This window comes from Pseudophryne corroboree, chromosome 8 (genome assembly GCF_028390025.1).
Source record: "Pseudophryne corroboree isolate aPseCor3 chromosome 8, aPseCor3.hap2, whole genome shotgun sequence".
In the NCBI taxonomy this organism is placed as follows: domain Eukaryota; kingdom Metazoa; phylum Chordata; class Amphibia; order Anura; family Myobatrachidae; genus Pseudophryne; species Pseudophryne corroboree.
The window spans coordinates 166,174,002-166,190,412 of NC_086451.1; the positions used below are offsets into that span (position 1 = coordinate 166,174,002).

The 16,411-nt window shown below is 41.3% G+C and overlaps 2 non-coding genes across 2 annotated transcripts; both read left to right on the top strand.

The window, feature by feature from the left end:
• Positions 1-401: 401 nt before the first annotated feature.
• On the top strand, positions 402-475 carry TRNAS-ACU (transfer RNA serine (anticodon ACU)). Its single transcript has one exon. It is a non-coding gene; the product is annotated as a tRNA-Ser (tRNA).
• A 2,259-nt stretch (positions 476-2,734) lies between these two features.
• Positions 2,735-2,808, top strand: TRNAS-ACU (transfer RNA serine (anticodon ACU)). The gene has a single exon. It is a non-coding gene; the product is annotated as a tRNA-Ser (tRNA).
• Positions 2,809-16,411: the final 13,603 nt, after the last annotated feature.

The window sequence follows — 16,411 nt, forward strand, 5'->3', positions numbered from 1 at the left end:
GTGGATTTTTGAAAGAAAACAATACTGTCAATATACTATTAAAACAAATTAAAATGGTAAAAGTTATTGTACTTTAAGTAAACATAAAATAGCTAACATATCAATCCCAGTTTTGGATTCCTTTAACAAAAAAAATGCATATAGCAGAGGATAGTTTCAATCTGCCTACCTCTGGGTAATGGGCCCAGCATGCTTTCATTGCAGTACTCTGCTGCACATGTAAGTGCAAGAGATCCTGAAGCACTCACTCATCATGGGAAAGTACCAATGTGTTTCTTCGTTGGTTGATTTAAGAAAATTCTTACAAAAACTCTCCAGATTATTGACTTTTTAAAGTTTTTCTAGGAAACGTTCTAGATGAATGCTTATTAGCCTTTGTCAGTATGTACTTTTTGCAAAGTGTCTCTGTGGCGCAATCGGTTAGTGTGTCTGGCTACTAACCAAAAGGTTGGTGGTTCAATCCCACCCAGGGACGTAATTGACCTTGTTATCAGATTTTGGTGATCTTTAAGTAGACAAGTCAAAATTTCAAATCCCCTGTTATGGTGTAGGGTACCTGGCCTTCTCTGATGTAATCAGAGTTAGATTTGATTCAGTGATTTTATAAAAACAGCTAGGAAGCACAATTTAGCAGTGGGTTGCAGAGAAAAAGAAATATGCTGGCAAAAAAATCCAATTGAGTGATTAAACAGCTCTTCATTTTCTGGCTTTATTTTTATGCTAACAAATTTGTTCTCTGAAAAGTGTCCACAAAGCCATGTCTCTGATTAACACCTTTGTAGGGATGGTTTTTCACCTATTACTAAATTAAATTTGCTTCATTGGAAAGGCAGCAAGATGCATCCTCATTTCAATGTCTACTGAAATAATACGGGTTGACACCAGGAAACATTAACGCCACTGCATCCTTGCTGCTTTCTCATGTGGAAGTCTGTTTAATGTGAAAACAAGGTGATATCTAATTAGCACACAGGTAAGGAATTAAGAAAATCTTTATTTAAGGGTGAAGATGTTTCTCACAAAATCGTTGCCCCAATGCATCATTGAAATTCAAGCTGGAAAGATGATTTTAATATATCACTTGTACATTTTGTATTGCTCTTCTGGTGACAATGTAGTTTGTTTTTGTAAATTACCCTTTTAATAATAGGGTAAAGAAAATTAAGTGGATTTTTTAAAGAAAACTATACTGTCAATATACTATTAAAACAAATTAAAATGGTAAAAGTTATTGTACTTTAAGTAAAAATAAAAGAGCAAAAATATCAATCCCAGTTTTGATTACTTAAATGAACAAAAAAAAATGCATATAGCAAAGGATAGTTTCAATCTGCCTACCTCTGGGTTATGGGCCCAGCATGCTTCCATTGCAGTACTCTGCTGCACATGTAAGTGCAAGAGATCCTGAAGCACTCAGTCATCATGGGAAAGTACCAATGTGTTTCTTCGTTGGTTGATGGAAGAAACATCTTACAAAAACTCTCCAGATTATTGACTTTTTAAAGTTTTTCTAGGAAACGTTTTAGATGAATGCTTATTAGCCTTTGTCAGTACGAACTTTTGCAAAGTGTCTCTGTGGCGCAATCAGTTAGTCTGTACGGCTATAAACCAAAAGGTTGGTGGTTCAATCCCACCCAGGGACGTAATTGACCTTGTTATCAGATTTTGGTGATCTTTAAGTAGACAAGTCAAAATTTCAAACCCCCTCTTATGGTGTAGGGTACCTTGCCTTCTCTGATGTAATCAGAGTTAGATTTGATTCAGTGATTTTATAAAAACAGCTAGGAAGCACAATTTAGCAGTGGGTTGCAGAGAAAAAGAAATATGCTGGCAAAAAAATCCAATTGAGTGATTAAACAGCTCTTCATTTTCTGGCTTTATTTTTATGCTAACAAATTTGTTATCTGAAAAGTGTCCACAAAGCCAAGTCTCTGATTAACACCTTTGTAAGGATGGTTTTTCACCTATTACTAAATTAAACTTGCTTCATTGGAAAGGCAGCAAGATGCATCCTCATTTCAATGTCTACTGAAATAATACAGGTTGACACCAGGAAACATTAACGCCACTGCATCCTTGCTGCTTTCTCATGTGGAAGTCTGTTTAATGTGAAAACAAGGTGATATCTAATTAGCACACAGGTAAGGAATTAAGAAAATCTTTATTTAAGGGTGAAAATGTTTCTCACAAAATCGTTGCCCCAATGCATCATTGAAATTCAAGCTGGAAAGATGATTTTAATATATCACTTGTACATTTTGTATTGCTCTTCTGGTGACAATGTAGTTTGTTTTTGTCAATTACCATTTTAATAATAGGGTAAAGAAAATTAAGTGGATTTTTGAAAGAAAACAATACTGTCAATATACTATTAAAACAAATTAAAATGGTAAAAGTTATTGTACTTTAAGTAAACATAAAATAGCTAACATATCAATCCCAGTTTTGGATTCCTTTAACAAAAAAAATGCATATAGCAGAGGATAGTTTCAATCTGCCTACCTCTGGGTAATGGGCCCAGCATGCTTTCATTGCAGTACTCTGCTGCACATGTAAGTGCAAGAGATCCTGAAGCACTCACTCATCATGGGAAAGTACCAATGTGTTTCTTCGTTGGTTGATTTAAGAAAATTCTTACAAAAACTCTCCAGATTATTGACTTTTTAAAGTTTTTCTAGGAAACGTTCTAGATGAATGCTTATTAGCCTTTGTCAGTATGGACTTTTTGCAAAGTGTCTCTGTGGCGCAATCGGTTAGTGTGTCTGGCTACTAACCAAAAGGTTGGTGGTTCAATCCCACCCAGGGACGTAATTGACCTTGTTATCAGATTTTGGTGATCTTTAAGTAGACAAGTCAAAATTTCAAATCCCCTGTTATGGTGTAGGGTACCTGGCCTTCTCTGATGTAATCAGAGTTAGATTTGATTCAGTGATTTTATAAAAACAGCTAGGAAGCACAATTTAGCAGTGGGTTGCAGAGAAAAAGAAATATGCTGGCAAAAAAATCCAATTGAGTGATTAAACAGCTCTTCATTTTCTGGCTTTATTTTTATGCTAACAAATTTGTTCTCTGAAAAGTGTCCACAAAGCCATGTCTCTGATTAACACTTGCTTCATTGGAAAGGCAGCAAGATGCATCCTCATTTCAATGTCTACTGAAATAATACGGGTTGACACCAGGAAACATTAACGCCACTGCATCCTTGCTGCTTTCTCATGTGGAAGTCTGTTTAATGTGAAAACAAGGTGATATCTAATTAGCACACAGGTAAGGAATTAAGAAAATCTTTATTTAAGGGTGAAGATGTTTCTCACAAAATCGTTGCCCCAATGCATCATTGAAATTCAAGCTGGAAAGATGATTTTAATATATCACTTGTACATTTTGTATTGCTCTTCTGGTGACAATGTAGTTTGTTTTTGTAAATTACCCTTTTAATAATAGGGTAAAGAAAATTAAGTGGATTTTTTAAAGAAAACTATACTGTCAATATACTATTAAAACAAATTAAAATGGTAAAAGTTATTGTACTTTAAGTAAAAATAAAAGAGCAAAAATATCAATCCCAGTTTTGATTACTTAAATGAACAAAAAAAAAATGCATATAGCAAAGGATAGTTTCAATCTGCCTACCTCTGGGTTATGGGCCCAGCATGCTTCCATTGCAGTACTCTGCTGCACATGTAAGTGCAAGAGATCCTGAAGCACTCAGTCATCATGGGAAAGTACCAATGTGTTTCTTCGTTGGTTGATGGAAGAAACATCTTACAAAAACTCTCCAGATTATTGATTTTTTAAAGTTTTTCTAGGAAACGTTCTAGATGTATACTTATTAGACTTTGTCAGTATGTACTTTTTGCAAAGTGTCTCTGTGGCGCAATCGGTTAGTGTGTCCGGCTACTAACCAAAAGGTTGGTGGTTCGATCCCAACCAGGGATGTAATTGACCTTGTTATCAGATTTTGGTGATCTTTAAGTAGACAAGTCAAAATTTCAAACCCCCTGTTATGGTGTAGGATACCTGGCCTTCTCTGATGTAGTTAGATTTGATTCAGTGATTTTATAAAAACAGCTAGGAAGCACAATTTAGCAGTGGGTTGCAGAGAAAAAGAAATATGCTGGCAAAAAAAATCCAATTGAGTGATTAAACAGCTCTTCATTTTCTGGCTTTATTTTTATGCTAACAAATTTGTTCTTTGAAAAGTGTCCACAAAGCCAAGTCTCTGATTAACACCTTTGTAGGGATGGTTTTTCACCTATTACTAAATTAAACTTGCTTCATTGGAAAGGCAGCAAGATGCATCCTCATTTCAATGTCTACTGAAATAATACAGGTTGACACCAGGAAACATTAACGCCACTGTATCCTTGCTGCTTTCTCATGTGGAAGTCTGTTTAATGTGAAAACAAGGTGATATCTAATTAGCACACAGGTAAGGAATTAAGAAAATCTTTATTTAAGGGTGAAGATGTTTCTCACAAAATCGTTGCCCCAATGCATCATTGAAATTCAAGCTGGAAAGATGATTTTAATATATCACTTGTACATTTTGTATTGCTCTTCTGGTGACAATGTAGTTTGTTTTTGTCAATTACCATTTTAATAATAGGGTAAAGAAAATTAAGTGGATTTTTGAAAGAAAACAATACTGTCAATATACTATTAAAACAAATTAAAATGGTAAAAGTTATTGTACTTTAAGTAAAAATAAAAGAGCCAAAATATCAATCCCAGTTTTGGATTACTTTAATTAACAAAAAAAAATGCATATAGCAGAGGATAGTTTCAATCTGCCTACCGCTGGGTTATGGGCCCAGCATGCTTCCATTGCTGTACTCTGCTGCACATGTAAGTGCAAGAGATCCTGAAGCACTCACTCATCATGGGAAAGTACCAATGTGTTTCTTCGTTGGTTGATGGAAGAAACATCTTACAAAAACTCTCCAGATTATTGACTTTTTAAAGTTTTTCTAGGAAACGTTTTAGATGAATGCTTATTAGCCTTTGTCAGTATGCACTTTTGCAAAGTGTCTTTGTGGCGCAATCAGTTAGTGTGCACGGCTATTAACCAAAAGGTTGGTGGTTCAATCCCACCCAGGGACGTAATTGACCTTGTTATCAGATTTTGGTGATCTTTAAGTAGACAAGTCAAAATTTCAAATCCCCCTTTTCTGGTGTAGGGTACCTGGCCTTCTCTGATGTAATCAGAGTTAGATTTGATTCATTGATTTTATAAAAACAGCTAGGAAGCACAATTTAGCAGTGGGTTGCAGAGAAAAAGACATATGCTGGCAAAAAAAATCCAATTGAGTGATTAAACAGCTCTTCATTTTCTGGCTTTATTTTTATGCTAACAAATTTGTTCTCTGAAAAGTGTCCACAAAGCCAAGTCTCTGATTAACACCTTTGTAGGGATGGTTTTTCACCTATTACTAAATTAAATTTGCTTCATTGGAAAGGCAGCAAGATGCATCCATTTCAATGTCTACTGAAATAATACGGGTTGACACCAGGAAACATTAACGCCACAGCATCCTTGCTGCTTTCTCATGTGGAAGTCTGTTTAATGTGAAAACAAGGTGATATCTAATTAGCACACAGGTAAGGAATTAAGAAAATCTTTATTTAAGGGTGAAGATGTTTCTCACAAAATCGTTGCCCCAATGCATCATTGAAATTCAAGCTGGAAAGATGATTTTAATATATCACTTGTACATTTTGTATTGCTCTTCTGGTGACAATGTAGTTTGTTTTTGTCAATTACCCTTTTAATAATAGGGTAAAGAAAATTAAGTGGATTTTTTAAAGAAAACTATACTGTCAATATACTATTAAAACAAATTAAAATGGTAAAAGTTATTGTACTTTAAGTAAAAATAAAAGAGCAAAAATATCAATCCCTGTTTTGATTACTTAAATTAACAAAAAAAAATGCATATAGCAAAGGATAGTTTCAATCTGCCTACCTCTGGGTTATGGGCCCAGCATGCTTCCATTGCAGTACTCTGCTGCACATGTAAGTGCAAGAGATCCTGAAGCACTCAGTCATCATGGGAAAGTACCAATGTGTTTCTTCGTTGGTTGATGGAAGAAACATCTTACAAAAACTCTCCAGATTATTGACTTTTTAAAGTTTTTCTAGGAAACGTTCTAGATGTATGCTTATTAGCCTTTGTCAGTATGTACTTTTTGCAAAGTGTCTCTGTGGCGCAATCGGTTAGTGTGTCCGGCTACTAACCAAATGGTTGGTGGTTCAATCCCACCCAGGGACGTAATTGACCTTGTTATCAGATTTTGGTGATCTTTAAGTAGACAAGTCAAAATTTCAAACCCCCTGTTCTGGTGTAGGGTACCTGGCCTTCTCTGATGTAATCAGAGTTAGATTTGATTCAGTGATTTTATAAAAACAGCTAGGAAGCACAATTTAGCAGTGGGTTGCAGAGAAAAAGAAATATGCTGGCAAAAAAAATCCAATTGAGTGATTAAACAGCTCTTAATTTTCTGGCTTTATTTTTATGCTAACAAATTTGTTCTCTGAAAAGTGTCCACAAAGCCAAGTCTCTGATTAACACCTTTGTAAGGATGGTTTTTAACCTATTACTAAATTAAACTTGCTTCATTGGAAAGGCAGCAAGATGCATCCTCATTTCAATGTCTACTGAAATAATACAGGTTGACACCAGGAAACATTAACGCCACTGCATCCTTGCTGCTTTCTCATGTGGAAGTCTGTTTAATGTGAAAACAAGGTGATATCTAATTAGCACACAGGTAAGGAATTAAGAAAATCTTTATTTAAGGGTGAAGATGTTGCTAAAAAAATTGTTGCCCCAATGCATCATTGAAATTCAAGCTGGAAAGATGATTTTAATATATCACTTGTACATTTTGTATTGCTCTTCTGGTGACAATGTAGTTTGTTTTTGTCAATTACCATTTTAATAATAGGGTAAAGAAAATTAAGTGGATATTTGAAAGAAAACAATACTGTCAATATACTATTAAAACAAATTAAAATGGTAAAAGTTATTGTACTTTAAGTAAAAATAAAAGAGCAAAAATATCAATCCCAGTTTTGATTACTTAAATTAACAAAAAAAATGCATATAGCAGAGGATAGTTTCAATCTGCCTACCTCTGGGTTATGGGCCCAGCATGCTTCCATTGCAGTACTCTGCTGCACATGTAAGTGCAAGAGAACCTGAAGCACTCACTCATCATGGAAAAGTACCAATGTGTTTCTTCGTTGGTTGATGGAAGAAACATTTTACAAAAACTCTCCAGATTATTGACTTTTTAAAGTTTTTCTAGGAAACGTTCTAGATAAATGCTTATTAGCCTTTGTCAGAATGTACTTTTTGCAAAGTGTCTCTGTGGCGCAATCGGTTAGTGTGTTTAGCTATTAACCAAAAGGTTGGTGGTTCAATCCCACCCAGGGACGTAATTGACCTTGTGATCAGATTTTGGTGATCTTTAAGTAGACAAGTCAAAATTTCAAACCCCCTGTTATGGTGTAGGGTACCTGGCCTTCTCTGATGTAATCAGAGTTAGATTTGATTCAGTGATTTTATAAAAACAGCTAGGAAGCACAATTTAGCAGTGGGTTGCAGAGAAAAAGAAATATGCTGGCAAAAAAATCCAATTGAGTGATTAAACAGCTCTTCATTTTCTGGCTTTACTTTTATGCTAACAAAGTTGTTCTCTGAAAAGTGTCCACAAAGCCAAGTCTCTGATTAACACCTTTGTAGGGATGGTTTTTCACCTATTACTAAATTAAACTTGCTTCATTGGAAAGGCAGCAAGAAACACTAGACTAATTGGAGGTGCGCCCTAAAGCAAATTACAATGTTAGGATTAGGGGGTTCGGAAAGACCTGTAGTGTATACTGTCACGATCCGGGTATCTGGACGCCATAACTTACCTTTCAGATGCCTCCTAAGGCTGGCTCAGCGCTCCAGGACCGGATCCCATCTGTTATTCTGATGTCCCCATTCCTGCCTCCTCTCCTGTCACTCTGAGACGCTGTCACAGCGGCGCCATGTTACATCTTGAATGGCATCTCCCGCGGCCTCCGCCGCCGTCCCTGAGTTTCTGCATGCAGGATGTCAGAGTGGCGCTTATGTCAGCCGCGGCCTCCGCTGTTGCCCGCGTGGTTCAAATGTGCACTCATCAGTCTGGCGTCTCCTGTTTACTGTGGCCGGCGCCGCCATTGCTGTTAAAGTTCCCACATGGATTTTCAAACCAATCTTCCCTCCAAGTGTCTGCATGGGCGCAGCCATGTTGGATTCTGTCACCTGTTCATTTCCACCAATCCGCTGTTTCCATTGTAATCTGCATAATTGCCTAGCCAATCCCTTCCTTGCTGCAGGTATAAGTATTCTGTGCCTGAGCAAGGAAGGCGTCAGTGATTTGGTTGTCAAACCTAGTTCCAGTTTGTCTCTCTCCCGTGGTTGTTTTCCAGGTTCCAGTTACCATCTCCAAACCTCCACTAAAGAGACCCGCTCTAGTCTACCACCTGCGGTGCAGCCTGACTCTCCAGTCCTCTGGGACTCATCTGTTTCCAGTTACAGATTTACCTGCTTCCAGCCTAGCTTCCAGCAGAGATCAGCTCTTCTTAAAGTGCCGGTATCATTTCCGCAGATTACCACTCACCACCGGCACTATTATTTCACCGCTCTCAAACTCCATATATCAATCATATTTCATCGCTCTCAAGCTTCATTTATTATTTGGCTGGTTCCATCCAGCAATCCACTCCGTGCTTACATCAGTCTGGTTTCAGCCAGTACCCACAGCAGCCATTTTATCCACAGCAGCCCAGCTTTTCCTGGAACACTAGCTAGTATGATCCTGGGCTATCTCCATTGCTACAGTCGAGCCTGGTAAGGACTTTCCAACTAGAAGATAATAAGAACTGTCTCATACTACCAGAGCCCTTTGGTCCTTGTCCTCCTGTAGTACACAGGAACTGTATTATTTCTCTGCTGATTTTATGTTTCTCTTTTATTACTGCTGTGATGCATGGAGTTTGTCAAAATAAACATCATTGACTTTTATCCTGGTTGTCGTGGGCACGCCTTCGGGCAATTCTTCTACATTTAACTTACATGTCCAGGGGTCTGATACAACCTCCCAGGTTCCACTACACCTCAGCCCCTACAACTGAGGCTGCCTCCAGTCAGCTCAGGCCCTCAGTTGTGACATATACACTGTATATACATTTTAAGATAGGAAGGTACAAATTACATATTCACATTGCATCTATGGGCTGGATTCAAATGTCCCTTTCCTCCCTCAATCGTGCCCGTCAGCAGCTATTCTATTCTATATAAGGAGCCACGAGTCGCCGCCATTTTCACTTGTGCATTGGAGATGATAGGGAGAGGACGTGCAGCGTTTTCTCAGTTTCTGTGTTCAGTGTGCTGCAAATATCTGTGCTCAGTGTGCTTGCAAATATCTGTGCTCAGTGTGCTGAAAATATCTACGTTCTCTGCCTGAAAAATGCTCCATATCTGTGCTGCATTGTATTATATAGTATGAGGACAGGGCAGAATTTTGCTGACCACCAGTATATAATATATAGCAATACGGTACAGTAGGCCACTGCTCTACCTACCTCTGTGTCGTCAAGTATACTATCCATCCATACCTGTGGTGTATTTTAGTAGTTGTGCGCACTATATATAGTAGGAGGACAGTGCAAAATTTTGCTGACCACCAGACTTCTACTTAAGTCCAATGGTGTAGGATGTGCAAAGCTGTTTGGCTGTGCATTTATTGATCTAAGCATGCATTTTTATCAAAGCGTGATAAAATTGACACATAACGCAGCGTTCAATCAGCGTTAATTTATCTTCAGCTGATATCGATTGTGAATTGACGTTTCTTCTCTTCTTGTCACCTACAGGTAATTACAATTGACTACAACCACCAATCTATTCTGCTGCACTATATCTATATATGCAAAGCTAATTCTGCTGGGTAATGCAAATTGAAACATTATTGCATAGTATGTGATTTTGAAGTACTTTTTTAAAGTTTTGAATGATATAGACCCAGTTTAATCTTTGTGGAATGCCTGGTTGTTGTTTTTAAGGTAATTTATTGCCTGGCATTTGAGGGGGTGGGGTGTGGTTACAGATTTCAATTATTGGTTTCACTTGTAATAGTCTTCTACTTAAGTCCAATGGTGTAGGCTGTGCAAAGCCATTTGGCTGTGCATTTATTGATCTAAGCGTGCATTTTTATAAAAGCGTGATAAAATTGACACATAACAGCAGTGTTCAATTAGCGTTCAATCAAAGTGAAAAAGAAGGAAAACAGAAGCACACCAATCTAACAAAACAAAGAAAACTGAAGAACTAATAACAAATGTGAGTCACTTACTCCTCAGATCACTCACCTCCTGATTGTTGCATCTGATTACATAGCACAGAACTACCTTACTTGGACATTTCATAAACCATCCATTTCACCTACAAATGCCTGTATCTGTATTATTGTAATTTTGTTTTTTAAGCACAGCTGCACCAATGCAATTTTACCTGCAAACACTTAAAACATCTAACATAATTACCATTGCTTCTTAAACCTCTCACAATCCTTTCATTTCTTACACTCCAAATACATTTCTGCACCCACTTTATCTACGCTTTTGACTCATTTCATACTAAATCTACACCCCTTGAGCCTACACTGCTTTTCTCACCTGCATTTCTACAATTCTTCTGCTCGGATTCCCTTACAGTCTCCTCTCCTACTTCCACTTTCCCTCAACCTATTTACCTACTTAACACTATGTGAATGCTTTCTTATACTCCCCACATCACTCAGTGTCTACCTAATAATGTATCTTTATCCTTCCCCCCCCCTAGTCTCCTCCACCTCCTCCTCTGTCTCCCCTCCATCCCTCTGTTTCCTTCCCCCACCTTTCCTGTTACCCCACTTTCATTCACCTCTGCCCCATGGTCCTGCTACCCCACAACTCAGCCCTGCTCCCTCTCTCCCTTCCCTGTCACCTCCCCACACCCCCATCCACATCACACTGACCTCCCTCCCTGCCCACCTCCTGCAGTTTCCCCTCCTATCTCAGGCACCCGTACCATCACTACTCTCTCATCCCTGCCCTCAAAGTTAATCCCACCTCATCGCTACAGCAACCCTGAAAATCTAATTCACATCTCTCCCACAAACTCATACCCCCTATCCTGTGCCCTCTGGAATGCCAGATCCGTTTGTAACAAACTGGTCCCCACTCATGACCTTTTCATTTCCAACTCCCTACACCTACTAGCCATTACTGAAACTTGGATTACGCCCTCTGACACTACTTCTGCTGCTGCTCTCTCTGCTGGGGGCCTTACATTCACACACACCCCCCGACCTGGGGGTCGCCATGGGGGTGGTGTTGGGGTCCTTTTACCTTCTAGTTACTCCTACCAACTCATACCACCAGAACCATCCCTTATATTATCTACATTTGAGGTCCACTCCATATGTCTCTTCCAACCAGTCCATCTTAGAGTAGCTGTCATTTACCGCCCCCCTGGCACTGCTTCCAAATTCATCGACAACTTTGCTTCCTGGCTTCCTCACTTCCTCTCTTCTGACATTCCCACTATTATCCTAGGCGATTTCAACATCCCTATTGACATCCCCACACAATCCCCTGCCTCTAAACTCCTTAACCTCACCTCTTCACTTGGTCTCTCCCAGTGGACCTCCTCACCCTCCCATGTGAATGGGAGCTCACTGGATCTGGTCTTCACTCACCGCTGTGATATTTCTGATTTTTCCAACTCCCCATTTCCCCTCTCTGACCACCACCTGCTCTCCTTCAACCTATCTCTCTCGACTTCCCCATCTCAACCTCCTAAGGCTACCATCACTAAGCGTAACATTGAAGCTATTGACACCACATTCCTTTCCTCCCTGTTTGACTCACTTCTCTCTCCTATTCTCTCTCTCTCTCTCATGCCCTGAACAAGCCACTTCCACATACAATGCTTCCCTTACTTCTGCTCTTGACTCTGTTGCTCCACCAACCACTGTTCACCCTCGCAAATTAACACCTCAACCCTGGCACACCAAATGCACCAGATATCTGCAAAAATGCTCACGTACTGCTGAGCGACACTGGAGGAAATCACGCTCTAAGGCAGACTTCCTCCATTTCAAACTTATGCTCTCATCCTTCAGTGCTGCCCTTTCTCTTGCTAAACAGTCATACTTCAAGAACCTCATCTCCTCCCAGTCTTCCAACCCCCGGCGCCTCTTTGCCACTCTCAACTCACTCCTCTGCCCACCTCCACCTCGTCTCCCTTCCTCACTCTCTGCTCTTGAATTTGCCACTTACTTCACATCCAAAATTGACTCCATACGTCAGGACATCACATCACACCAGACTATCAGTAACCAGCCTTCTCCCATCCCTTACCAACCCTCCCCATCCCTCGCACCAACTCTGTCATCTTTCTCCCATGCATCTGGAGAGGAAGTCATGGCCCTCATTCGTTCCTGTCCCCTCACCACCTCCCCACTTGACCCTATCCCCTCCCGCCTCCTCTGCCACATCTCTTCTTCTGCTTGTTCCCATCTTTCCCACCTTCTCAATCTCTCCCTCTCATCAGGCACTGTCCCCTCTGCCTTCAAGCACGCTCTCATCTCTCCTATTCTTAAAAAACCTACCCTTGATCCAAACACTCTCTCCAACTACCGACCCATCTCTCTTCTCCCTTTTGCCTCCAAACTCCTTGAGCGTATTGTCTACAACCGCCTTACTTCCTTTCTTTCCTCACACTCACTGCTTGACCCATTCCCGTCTGGCTTCCGTCCTCTCCACTCCACTGAAACTGCCCTTACAAAAGTATGCAATGACCTCCATGCTGCTAAATCTAAGGGACACTACTCTCTACTTATTCTACTTGATCTCTCTGCTGCTTTTGACACTGTGGACCATCCTCTCCTACTGCAAATCCTTCACTCCATTGGTCTGCGTAACACTGCCCTCTCTTGGTTGTCGTCCTACCTTTCTGACCGTTCATTCTCTGTCTCCTCTCATGACTCCACCTCCCCCTCACTTCCACTAACTGTAGGGGTACCCCAAGGTTCTGTCCTTGGTCCTCTTCTCTCTCTATACGTCCTCACTAGGTAAGCTCATTAGTTCTTTTGGTTTCCAATATCATCTCTATGCTGATGACACTCAAATCTATCTTTCCTCTCCAGACCTCTCCCCTACTCTCCTCACTCGTATCTCCAACTGTCTCTCTGCTATCTCTTCCTGGATGTCCCAGCGCTTTCTTAAACTTAACATGTCTAAGACCGAGCTGATCATCTTCCCTCCCTCCCGCATAACCTCACCTCCTACAATCTCATTATCTATTGATGGCACTACTATCTCCTCTACCCCCCAAGTGCGCTGTCTTGGAGTAATCCTTGACTCCTCCCTCTCCTTCAAACCACACATTTAGCACCTCTCACAAACCTGCCGTTTTCATCTAAAAAATATTTCCAGGATCAGACCCTTTCTGACCCAGGATGCTACTAAGACTCTTATCCACTCACTGGTCATCTCCAGACTGGACTACTGTAATCTCCTCCTGACTGGCATTCCTGACAAATACCTCTCTCCACTCCAATCTATCCTCAATGCTGCTGCCCGGCTCATTTTCCTCACCAAATGCACTACGTCCACCTCTCCTCTCTTACTAGTCCTTCACTGGCTCCCCTTCCCTTTCAGAATCCATTTCAAGCTTCTCACACTTGCTTACAAAACCCTCACCCACTCCTCTCCCATCTACATCTCTGATCTTATCTCGCTTTACACTCCCACCCGTCCTCTTCGCTCTGCTAATGCACGCCGTCTCTCCTGCCTACGGATTACTTCCTCCCACTCCTACCTCCAAGATTTTTCACGTGCTGCACCACTTCTCTGGAATTCCCTACCTCTCCCCCTCAGACTCTCCACCTCTCTACAAAACTTCAAATGGGCTCTCAAGACCCACTTCTTCACCAAACCCAGCCAAATCTCATCCTAAACCTCTGTTCCACGCTCTCTATGTACCCCATCTGTCTCACCCCTGTCTGTCTACCCCTCCCATTTAGAATGTAAGCTCTCATGAGCAGGGCCCTCTTCCCTCATGTGCTTACTCTTTTCTTACTTTAATAATCTTCAGCTGCACCAAATCCAGCAGTCTTCTGCCACCTGATACTTATTCCAGTGTCATCTGCTGATGTAGCTATGTTTATTTACCCTGTACTTGTCCTATATTGTCATCAACTGTAAGTTGCTGTTTTCCTGTTTGATTATTTGTTTATGTACTCTGTAATTTGGTGCTGCGGAACCCTTGTGGCGCCATATAAATAAAGGATAATAATAATAAATAATATAATATATAGCAGTACGGTACAGTAGGCCACTGCTCTACCTACCTCTGTGTCGTCAAGTATACTATCCATCCATACCTGTGGTGCATTTTAGAAAAAAAACATCTCGGCAGAGCAATCTATATATCCATCATTTTTCAGACAGCAACAGTGGGTATTGTAATAGTCACCCAATCCATCACTTTTATAGGGTTACATGCATCCACATGCTACAGCCTGTCTCAATAATTTTACTGTCACGGTGTGTGTGTTTGTGTTTTTATTTGGGTATTTTTTGTTGTTGTAGAACTACAGGTACCAGCGAGCCCGTTATTTCCCCGCCTGCTGGTACTTGAGGTTCTCCAAGTACCAGCAAGTGGGGGAGGCTTGCTGGGCCTTTTAGTTCCACAAAAAAAAAAACAATATTCTTTTTTTACACATATGGCTATCAGCCCGGCACCCACCACCCAGGGGTGCTGGGGACAGCCTCGGGCTTCACCCCTGGCCCTTGGGTGCCTCGAGGGGAGGAACCTCTTGATTTAAGGGATCCCCACTTCTCCAGGGAACCCCGGCCAGGGGTGACTAGTTGGAGGGGTAATGCCAGGGCCGCAGGGACCTACATAAAAGTGTCCCCTGGCTGTGGCATTATCTCTCTGGCTAGTGGAGCCCGGTGCTGGTTTTAAAAATATGGGGGACCCCTACATCTTTTGTCCCACGTATTTTTGGAACCAGGACCCGTCTAAGAGCCCGGTGCTGGTTGTCTAAATACGGGGAACCTCTGTCCAATTTTTCCCCCAGTATTTAAATAACCAGGACCGGCTCAAAGAGGCTGGTTATACTAAGGAGGGGGGACCTCACACATTTTTTTTAACCCATTCAGACCCTTCTCCTTTAAGTTAATGGAAGCCCTGGACAACAAAATTGCATTCATGTCCTCCTCCCTCGCCCTTCCCAGTCCCAAACACTCATTTTTTTTCTTTAAAAATTTATAATATATCACAAGAACAATGAGCAGGCAGGCAGCGGGCATTGGCGGCATCGGACTGAGATAGAAATTAGTGGTGGAGGGCTGGGTCAGTTGATTGTGGGAGAGTTTATTAAGCCATTGGCGGTGGCAGTGGGTATCGGCTCAGAGGCAGTAGCGGGCATTGGCTAAGGGTCATCGGCAGGATTCGGCGGACATTATGGCTGTAGTGCCTCACTAGCCACTGACCTCACCGCACGCCACTGTGGGACAGATGTAACATGCAGAGAGAGGTAGATTTTGGGAGAAGGAATGTCCTAGCATAACTGTTAATTGCAGTGTAATACTGTAATTCAACTGTGCAGCATTTGTGGCTAAATGTCAAAGAAGCCAGTATTTACCCTGCATGCAAAACAATAAATGTATTTGCACATACCTCCCAACTAACCCAATTTTTGCAGGACAGTCACTTTTTTGGGAATGTCCAGCTAACCCAAATAACCCCCCCCCCAGTGTCCCATAGTCATGGGGAAGGGGGGGGGTGGAAGGCTCCCTGTAGCTTGTTGCTCTGCAAATATGCACATTGTGGGTAATTCAGACCTGATCGCTAGGGTGTGTTTTTTGCATCCCTGTGATCAGGTGGTTGCCGCCTACAGCGGAAGGGAAAATTTGCTGTGCAGGTGTGTGATCACATGTGCACAAGAGCTGCACAGCTCAGCACTTACTCAGCCATTGAGGTGACGTCACAAATCCTCCCACAAAACGCCGGGTCCCTCCAATGTTTTTCCGGACACTCCCTAGAAACATTCAGTTGCCACCCACACAAACACCCTCTTCTTGTCAATCTTCTTGTGATCTCCGGACCGTCACACCTACGCATTGTTGTGCATACGCATGTGCAGTGCAGACCTGATTGCCCGCTGGGTGAAAATAAATTGAAGCGATCTGGTCTGAATAAGCCCCAATGTCTATTCACGGGAGACAGAGGGGCTGGGGCATGGTCAGCAGCTCACAGAGCACCTATAATGACAAAAATGGGAGACATGGCTCATGATCACGATATACCTGCGAAGGTACGCCCTC